This window comes from Neoarius graeffei, chromosome 21, assembly GCF_027579695.1.
Source record: "Neoarius graeffei isolate fNeoGra1 chromosome 21, fNeoGra1.pri, whole genome shotgun sequence".
In the NCBI taxonomy this organism is placed as follows: domain Eukaryota; kingdom Metazoa; phylum Chordata; class Actinopteri; order Siluriformes; family Ariidae; genus Neoarius; species Neoarius graeffei.
Window position 1 is genome coordinate 13,912,852 of NC_083589.1, and position 9,452 is coordinate 13,922,303.

Sequence of the window (9,452 nt, forward strand, 5' to 3'; positions counted from 1 at the left end):
AATGCAGACAGTATGAACCCAAGATATTTCATGTTTGTCAGGGTGCAGGCACTTACGGATGCAAGTGCAGGGGAGAGCGGGTGCATTGCAAACTGTCAACAAATCCAAATCAATAAGCTGAAGATGTAGTCAGGGATGGCCAAGGGTCAGTTGATCAACTAATGGGAAGTCAAAGGGCAGGCAAGGAAACAGAGTCGGAAAATAAACATAAACTGAGTCAAAACACGAGTAGTCAGGCAGGAAGTCAGAAGGCTTGGTATGATCAGGTACACAGAATGATACTTTGCAATGGGTGTTTGTGACTGCTGAGTTTGTATAGGGAAGTGATTACTGGCAAATAGGAGACAGGTGCACTTGTTAGTATTCCGGAGATGAGAGGCACTGTGGCGCTTGGGAGTTGTAGTCCAGAGCGGCCATGTTTGGAGGCTGCTCTGAACTCAGGTTTTCAGCACTGTTACTCGCAATGTTTTGTCTGGTCAACTGTGTTTCTGGCCTGTAACATGTTCCAAAAAAGTTGGGATGAGGGAAATTTAGGGCTAATAATGAGGTAAAACAATTAAATAATTATGTCATTTGAAACAGGTAATTGCAATCATGATTTGGTAGAAAATTGGTATCTAGGAAAGGCCTAGTCTTTGAGGACCAAATATGGACCGAGGATCACCATTTTTTTTTATAAAAAATGCATGAGAAAAATACTAAAATGTTTAAAAAGAATGTTCCTCAAAGAAATATATGACAGGATGTGGATATCTTACCCTCTAACAGTGCATAATATCATTAAATGGTTCAAGGAATCTGGAGTAATTTTGCTGGGCAAGGGCACAAGCCTAATCTGAACACCCATGATCTCCGATCGCTCAGACGGCACTGCATCAAGAACCGTCATTCATCTATAGCTGATAGAACCACATGGGCTCGGTATTACTTTGGCAAGTTCTATAATACAGAGTTACATGCACAAATACCAGTTAAAACTTTACTGTGCAAAAAGGAAGCCTTATCTTAACTGTGTCTTGAAGTGTTGTTGACTTCTCTGAGCTTGGAGGCATCTGGGATGGACCATCACACAGAGGAAATGTGCGGTGAGACAAATCAGTATTCCAGGTCTTTTTTGTAAGAAATGGATGCCGTGTGCAAAGATAAAAATGACCATCCAGACTGTTACCAGCAACAAGTCCAAAAGCCATGGTCCCTAGGGTTAGTGTGTCAGTGCCCTTGGCAAAGGTAACTTACACTTCTGTGATGGCAGCTTTAATGCAGAAAAGTACATTGAGATTTTGAAGCAACATATGCTGCCTTCAAGACATATTTTCCAGGATATTTCAACAAGACAATACAAAACCACATTCTGCTCATGTTACAAAGGTGTGGCTGTGGAAGAAGAGGGTGTCTGTCCCCAGTAGAAATGTGTGGAGAATTTTGAAATGAAAAATATAACAATGACAGCCCTGTACTGTTGCACACCTTAAGACCTGTTTGTAGGAAGAATGGGACAAAATAATACCTGAAATGTTTTGTCACTTGGTGTCTTCAGTCTCCAAACATCTTTTAAGTGTTGTGAGAAGGAATGGCAACATTTTGTAATTTCTGAGTTGGGGCTGTAGGTAAACCAAGGAAAACCAACTCCAAAGGGCAAAGCACAACAAGGGAAAGAAGAGACAAATGGTTATACAAAAGAAATAATGTAAGTAAACAGAACAAAGGAAAGACAAAGCAAGGGCTCAAGCAGGGATGTGATTTGTCATCATAAAACTCTGTACATACATAATCTCATTACCTCATCTCATTATCTCTAGCCGCTTTATCCTGTTCTACGGTACATGGTCGTAGGCAAGCTGGAGCCTATCCCAGCTGACTACGGGCGAAAGGTGGGGTACACCCTGGACAAGTTGCCAGGTCATCACAGGGCTGACACATAGACACAGACAACCATTCACACCCACATTCACACCTACGGTCAATTTAGAGTCACCAGTTAACCTAACCTGCATGTCTTTGGACTGTGGGGGAAACCGGAGCACCCAGAGGAAACCCACGTGGACACGGGGAGAGCATGCAAACTCCGCACAGAAAGGCCCTCGTCGGCCATGGGGCTCGAACCTGGACCTTCTTGCTGTGAGGTGACAGTGCTAACCACTACACCACCATGCCGCCCTACATACATAATATACATATAATATACAGATCATTAAACAGAAACAGAAATGCAACAAAGTTTGCAATGTGAATTCAGGGTTAGGTTACCCCACATAACACTTTCTACACCACCCAGCTAAGAGGTATTAGAATTATTCAGTGGCAAATAGAATGAGAGCTTGCCAGTTAAAGAATGAATCCATCTATATTTTTTGGTTATGATTTATTTCAAAATAGTATTCTTTAATATTTACCTCTGTACTCCTTGATATTTTTTCTCTTTTTTTAAATTGTGTAATTATATGGAATGTCACAATTATTTTTTTTCTCTTATTCTGAAAAAAAAACCTATTTGTGAGCTGTGTAATAATTCTATCTCAAATATAAATAAAAATGTATTTCCATAAAGCACTTGCTATATGAGTGAAAGTGAAAGCACAGACATACAAAAAGCACACTGATAGACCACCACTAGGCACAAACATTTAGGAATTAGTAAGGTTGTTTTATTGAAAGTAAATTTGTAGAGCCCTGGTGTATAAGGGTGGAGAGGAAAATTCGGAAGACAGGCAGAATTTTCGCACAGCTCTAGGTTGGTGTTTATTACACCTTGCTTTTCAGCAGACCAACAACTTAATCTAAACCCTGAAAAACCCTAAAAAAACCCCTGAAAAATGGAATCACTGGATCACAGCTTTCATCCTGAAAGGGTCCTGTGCAAGTAATTTAGAGTTTGACATGGGCCATAAAATGTGTACCTTATCGCCCAGTGCATGCAAATTCCCATAACTAGGTACCAGGTACCCCTGTCGTACAGCAAGGACTGTTGTTCTTGGGCCTGATACAAATTCTCCCGTATTAGGTGACTGCCGTGAATCCCTGATGGGGGTGGAGTACAGAAACATGGCAGGGGGGAACTGAAGTTCTTACAAACTTTATTTTATACATAAATATAGCTTTTCAGCTTACTCTCTCACACACACATGGATTCTGGTCAGGAGAGAGTTCCTCTTCTCTGCTCTCCCCCTCCTTTTATGCTCCGTCCCTGCAACAAACACACACACACTCATACACATTAATTGACAGCAGGTGTAATGACTTAGCCACTTACCTTCCCTGACCCCACCCTCCATTCACAAACTGCTGCTTGGCCATGCCCCCGCTGCCACAGTGACTTAACAGGATTCCCCTACAGCTCTTTGGTATCAACAATTGGGTCATCTTTTCCTTGGTTCAAGTATCCTGCATCACTCAATATAACATCCCTAATAACTGAAAAGTACAGACACACAGCATTGATAGTACAACAGGATCGCACAACATTGGGCTGGATTTGTTGACCCTCAGTTATTCTCAATGGTTGGACATGTGCCTCAGAATTTTGTCGCATGACTGCTCCAAGGGGAAATCCGCGAGGGGAATGCCACAAAGGGTGGAGCCCCCACCCCACCCTCTGTGTCTTAATAATGTGGACCTGTTGTCAATAGCCCCAGCACCGCCTCCCCAGCCAAGGCTGTCACATTCCACATTGTACCTCGATCCTGCAGGACACAACCACATTCCTCATACTAATGCCTGGCCAATTTGTCCCAATATTTGGTATGCAGGTGAGGTAAGGACAATACACCACCTCCACTTTATGTATAGAGAGAGGAATCCTGGTGGAGACATCAGAAGAGTCAAAGAGAATGTCATAGCAGAATGTCATAGGACCGACCCATAATGGTGGTCACACCCTTGATCTAATACTAACATTCAGATTAAACGTAGACAATATAGTCATACTTCCACAGTCTGAAGTTATCTCAGATCATTGTCTCATCTCATTCAAAATATGTCTGAGTAATAATATATGCACCTCACCACGCTACTGTATTAAACGTACTTTCACGTCAACTACTGCATAGAGCTTTATAAATGATCTCCCAGAGCTGTCAACTTTGATTGGGTCACTGTCAGCCCCTGCAGAACTCGATCAGGCAACTGAATGCTTAGAGTCAACATTCCGCCATACTTTAGATAATGTAGCTCCTCTAAAAAGGAAAATGGTCAGAGACAAAAAATTAGCACCCTGGTATAATGATGACACTCGCACATTAAAACAGACCACTCGAAAATTGGAACGTAAATGGCGTCAAACAAAATTGGTAGTGTTCAAATTGGCGTGGAAGGAGAGCTTCCTGAAGTATAAAAAAGCTCTTAGTGCTGCGAGATCAACATATCTCTCCTCCCTAATAGAAGATAACAAAAATAATCCTAGATTCCTATTTAATACTGTAGCAAAATTAACCAGGAATAAGTCCACTATCAACACATGCACACCTGCAGTATGTAGTAGCAACGACTTCATGAATTTTTTTAATGACAAAATTGAGAATATCCGACAAAAAATTCAAACTACTAATTTAAGGTTAGACAATGAAAGTGACCTTGTAGTTAACAATATAACTGTATCAGATCATCAGTTAGAATGTTTTACTCCCCTAAAAGAAACTGAATTACTCTCATTAATCTCTACATCAAAAGCCTCAACTTGTGTACTAGATCCCTTACCGACACATCTATTCAAACAGATAATGCCTGGAGTAATTGAACCGCTTCTAAAAATAATAAATTCTTCTCTTATGATTGGCTATGTACCCAAATCCTTTAAACTAGCAGTTATCAAACCCCTGATTAAAAAACCTGACCTTGATCCCTGTCAGCTGTCCAATTATCGGCCAATATCAAACCTCCCCTTTATCTCCAAGATCCTTGAAAAAGCTGTGGCACAGCAGTTATGCTCATATTTACATAGGAATAACATCCATGAAATGTATCAGTCAGGATTTAGACCTCATCATAGCACAGAGACAGCACTGGTTAAAGTAGTAAACGACCTACTGTTGGCGTCTGATCAGGGCTGTGTCTCGCTACTTGTGTTGCTTGACCTTAGTGCAGCATTTGATACCATTGATCATTCCATTCTTCTGGATAGACTAGAAAATGTTGTGGGAGTTAAGGGAATGGCCCTCTCCTGGCTCAGGTCTTATCTAACTGATCGTTATCAGTATGTCGATATAAATGGTGATATTTCTAGACGTACCGAGGTAAAGTTTGGTGTTCCACAAGGTTCTGTCTTGGGTCCACTGCTTTTTTCTCTATATATGTTACCTCTGGGCGATATTATTCGTAAACATTGTATTAGTTTCCACTGTTATGCTGATGACACACAGTTGTATGTCTCTGCAAAACCTGATGAGAGACACCAGCTTAATAGAATTGAGGAATGTGTTAAGGACATTAGACACTGGATGCTCGTTAATTTCCTTCTGCTTAACTCTGACAAGACTGAAGTACTTGTGCTAGGACCACATACAGCTAGAAGTAAGTTTTCTGATTACACAGTAACTCTGGATGGCCTTTCTGTTTCTTCACGTGCAGCAGTAAAAGACCTCGGAGTGATTATTGACCCTAGTCTTTCATTCGAAACTCACATTGATAACATCACCCGGATAGCTTTCTTTCATCTCAGAAATATTGCAAAGATAAGAAATTTAATGTCATTGCATGATGCAGAAAAACTAGTTCATGCTTTCGTTACCTCCAGGTTGGATTATTGTAATGCCTTACTGTCTGGATGTTCCAATAAGTGCATAAACAAGCTCCAGTTAGTTCAAAATGCCGCAGCAAGAGTCCTTACTAGAACTAGAAAATATGACCACATCACGCCTGTCTTATCCACACTGCATTGGCTCCCAATCAAATTTCGTATTGATTATAAAATACTACTATTGACCTTTAAAGCACTAAATGGTCTCGCACCACAGTACCTGAGTGAACTTCTGCTCCTCTATGACCCGCCACGCCTACTTAGATCAAAAGGTGCAGGCTATCTGCTGGTACCTCGTATATTGAAGGCTACATCAGGGGGCAGAGCCTTTTCTTACAAAGCCCCACTGTTATGGAACAGCCTTCCAAGTAATGTTCGGGAATCAGACACAGTCTCAGCATTTAAGTCTAGGCTGAAAACATATCTGTTTAGTCAAGCCTTTTGTTAATGGTGTTTATGAGGTAAAGGAGTAGATCTGGAGGGTCCTCAGACATAGAGTGTTTTGGTAAACTGGGATGTATGGATGCTGTCAGTCCCCACTTGCTTGCTCACTCGAGTTTGTTGACGGTGCAGTGGCTGGCTGCTTTATGTCCCGGGGCTCCCTCATGCCTGTGTTACCTTCTGGCTCTCTCCTTTTAGTTATGCTGTCATAGTTAGTTGCCGGAGTCCCTGCTTGTACTCGGTGCAATATGTATACTGTTCCTACTTATTCAGGTGACATTGGGCATACCTAACCACCTGTGTTTTCTTTCTCTCCCCCCCCCAAATCTGTCCCTCTGAGTTACATGGAGTCAACAGGAAATCTTTTGGTGGAGACGGTGGGGACCTCGACTGGCTATCGTAGCCTGCAGGGAATCGGCCGTCAGACATTCTGTCGCATGTCCCAGACCCGGTGAAATGTAACTGAATTGTCTTGGCCAGGCCTAAGAGTCCCATCTGCATCTCATCATTGCTGAGGAGTGTGCTCCCATCACCCAATCAAGCATCCAGCCAGAGCAGGTCATGATATATTTTTTACCATATTAACATGCCATTGTGCGTCATGCCTGATGTAAAGACTCTCGTCTCTGCGAGCCTACCACACAGATTTAATACTTGTCATTTTTAGGGCATACCTAACAACGTGTTTTCTTTCTCTCTCCCCCCCCCCATCTGTCCCTCTGAGTTACATGTTGATCCTGGGATTGAGATGCTGGCCTCTTCTGCCCCTCGGACCTGCTTGATCCATCCTGGTGCCCTGTGTCTGGTCGGAGTTTTATCGCCCCACTCCTGTGAAGGACGGCCCCATGAGGACAGTTGAGGGTTATACCTGTTAAAACTGTTAATATTATAGTCAGGCTGTCTGTTGTTGCCCAAATGAGGATGGGTTCCCTTTTGAGTCTGGTTCCTCTCGAGGTTTCTTCCTCATGTCGTCTGAGGGAGTTTTTCCTTGCCACCGTCGCCACAGGCTTGCTCATTGGGGATAGATTAGGGATAAAATTAGCTCATGTTTTAAGTCGTTCAAATTCTGTAAAGCTGCTTTGCGACAATGTTTATTGTTAAAAGCGCTGTACAAATAAACTTGATTTGATTTGATTTGAAAGAAGGGGTGGAGGAAAAATGGGGAGAAAACCAGGTTCAGGGAGGAGTGTTTAGGGCAGTGGAGATGTGTTTGGCTGCAGCAGCTTCTGATGTGCCCACAGAGTCCCCACCTGCTCCTGCGCAAGAGCTGTGACGTGAAGCTGCTGCTCATTGCTCAAGTCTTTGCTCTTGGTATTGCATTTGGTGGAGGATGGAGAGGGACTTTCCAAACTTGCAGAGTGGGGAGGGTTCTACAGTGGTGCTTGAAAATTTGTGAACCCTTTAAAATTTTCTATATTTCTGCATAAATATGACCTAAAACATCATCAGATTTTCACACAAGTCCTAAAAGTAGATAAAGAGAACCCAGTTAAACAAATGAGACAAATATACGGTATTATACTTGGTCATTTATTTACTGAGGAAAATGATCCAATATTATATATCTGTGAGTGGCAAAAGTATCTGAATCTTTAGGATCAGCAGTTAATTTGAAGGTGAAATTTGAGTCAGGTGTTTTCAATCAATGGGATGACAATCAGATGTAAGTAGGCACCCTTTTTTATTTAAAGAACAGGGATCTATCAAAGTCTGATCTTCACAACACATTTGTGGAAGTGTATCATGGCACGAACAAAAGAGATTTCTGAGGACCTCAGAAAAAGTGTTGTTGATGCTCATCAGGCTGGAAAAGGTTACAAAACCATCTCTAAAGAGTTTGTACTCCACCAATCCACAGTCAAACAGTACAAATGGAGGAAATTCAAGACCATTGTTACCCTCCCCAGGAGTGGTCGACCAACAAAGATCACTCCAAGAGCAAAGCATGTAATAGTCAGCGAGGTCACAAAGGACCCCAGGGTAACTTCTAAGCAATTGAAGGCCTCTCTCACATTGGCTAATGTTCATGAGTCCACCATCAAGAGAACACCGAACAACAATGGTGTGCATGGCACGGTTGCAAGGAGAAAGCCACTGCTCTCCAAAAAGAACATTGCTGCTCATCTGCAGTTTGCTAAAGATCACATGGACAAGCCAGAAGGCTATTGGAAAAATGTTTTGTGGACGGATGAGACCAAAATAGAACTTTTTGGTTTCAATGAGAACCGTTATGTTTGGAGAAAGGAAAACACTGCATTCCAGCATAAGAACCTTATCCCATCTGTGAAACATGGTGGTGGTAGTATCATGGTTTGGGCCTGTTTTGCTGCATCTGGGCCAGGACAGCTTGCCATCATTGATTGAACAATGAATTCTGAATTATACCAGCAAATTCTAAAGGAAAATGTCAGGGCATCTGTCCATGAACTGAATCTCAAGAGAAGGTGGGTCATGCAGCAAGACAATGATGCTAAGCACACAAGTCGTTCTACCAAAGAATGGTTAAAGAAGAATAAAGTTAATGTTTTGGAATGGCCAAGTCAAAGTCCTGAATTTAATCCAATCGAAATGTTGTGGAAGGACCTGAAGTGAGCAGTTCATGTGAGGAAACCCACCAACATCCCAGAGTTGAAGCTGTTCTGTATGGAGGAATGGGTTAAAATTCCTCCAAGCCGGTGTGCAAGACTGATCCACAGTTACCGGAAATGTTTAGTTGCAGTTATTGCTGCACAAGTGGGTCACATCAGATACTGAAAGCAAAGGTTCATATTCTTTTGCCACTCACAGATATGTAATATTGGATAATTTCTCAATTAATAAATGACCAAGTATAATGTTTTTTGTCTCATTTGTTTAACTGGGTTCTCTTTATCTACTTTTAGGACTTGTGTGAAAATCTGATGTTGTTTTAGGTCATGTTTATGCAGAAATATAGAAAATTCTAAAGGGTTCACAAACTTTCAAGCACCACTGTATGCTGGTGTCTGAGTCTTCCCAGATCTTGGGTTTTGGCATCACTGAGGATCCCTGGTGCGCAAGGGTGTGAATTAAGGGAGCCGGGTATTTATTTGCACCATGATTTTCAGTGTATCTTCAGCAACTAAAAAACAAACAAACAAACAAAAAACAACCAACTGAAAAAGAGGCCATCACTAGCTCATGAGGTTCACCTCATTCCAGTTCACAGTTCAAGTTCACACTCCACTCTGTGTGTGTGTGTGTGTGTGTGTGTGTGTGTGTGTGAGGCTTCCTCAGCTATGCCACTCTCTTTTTCTCTTTC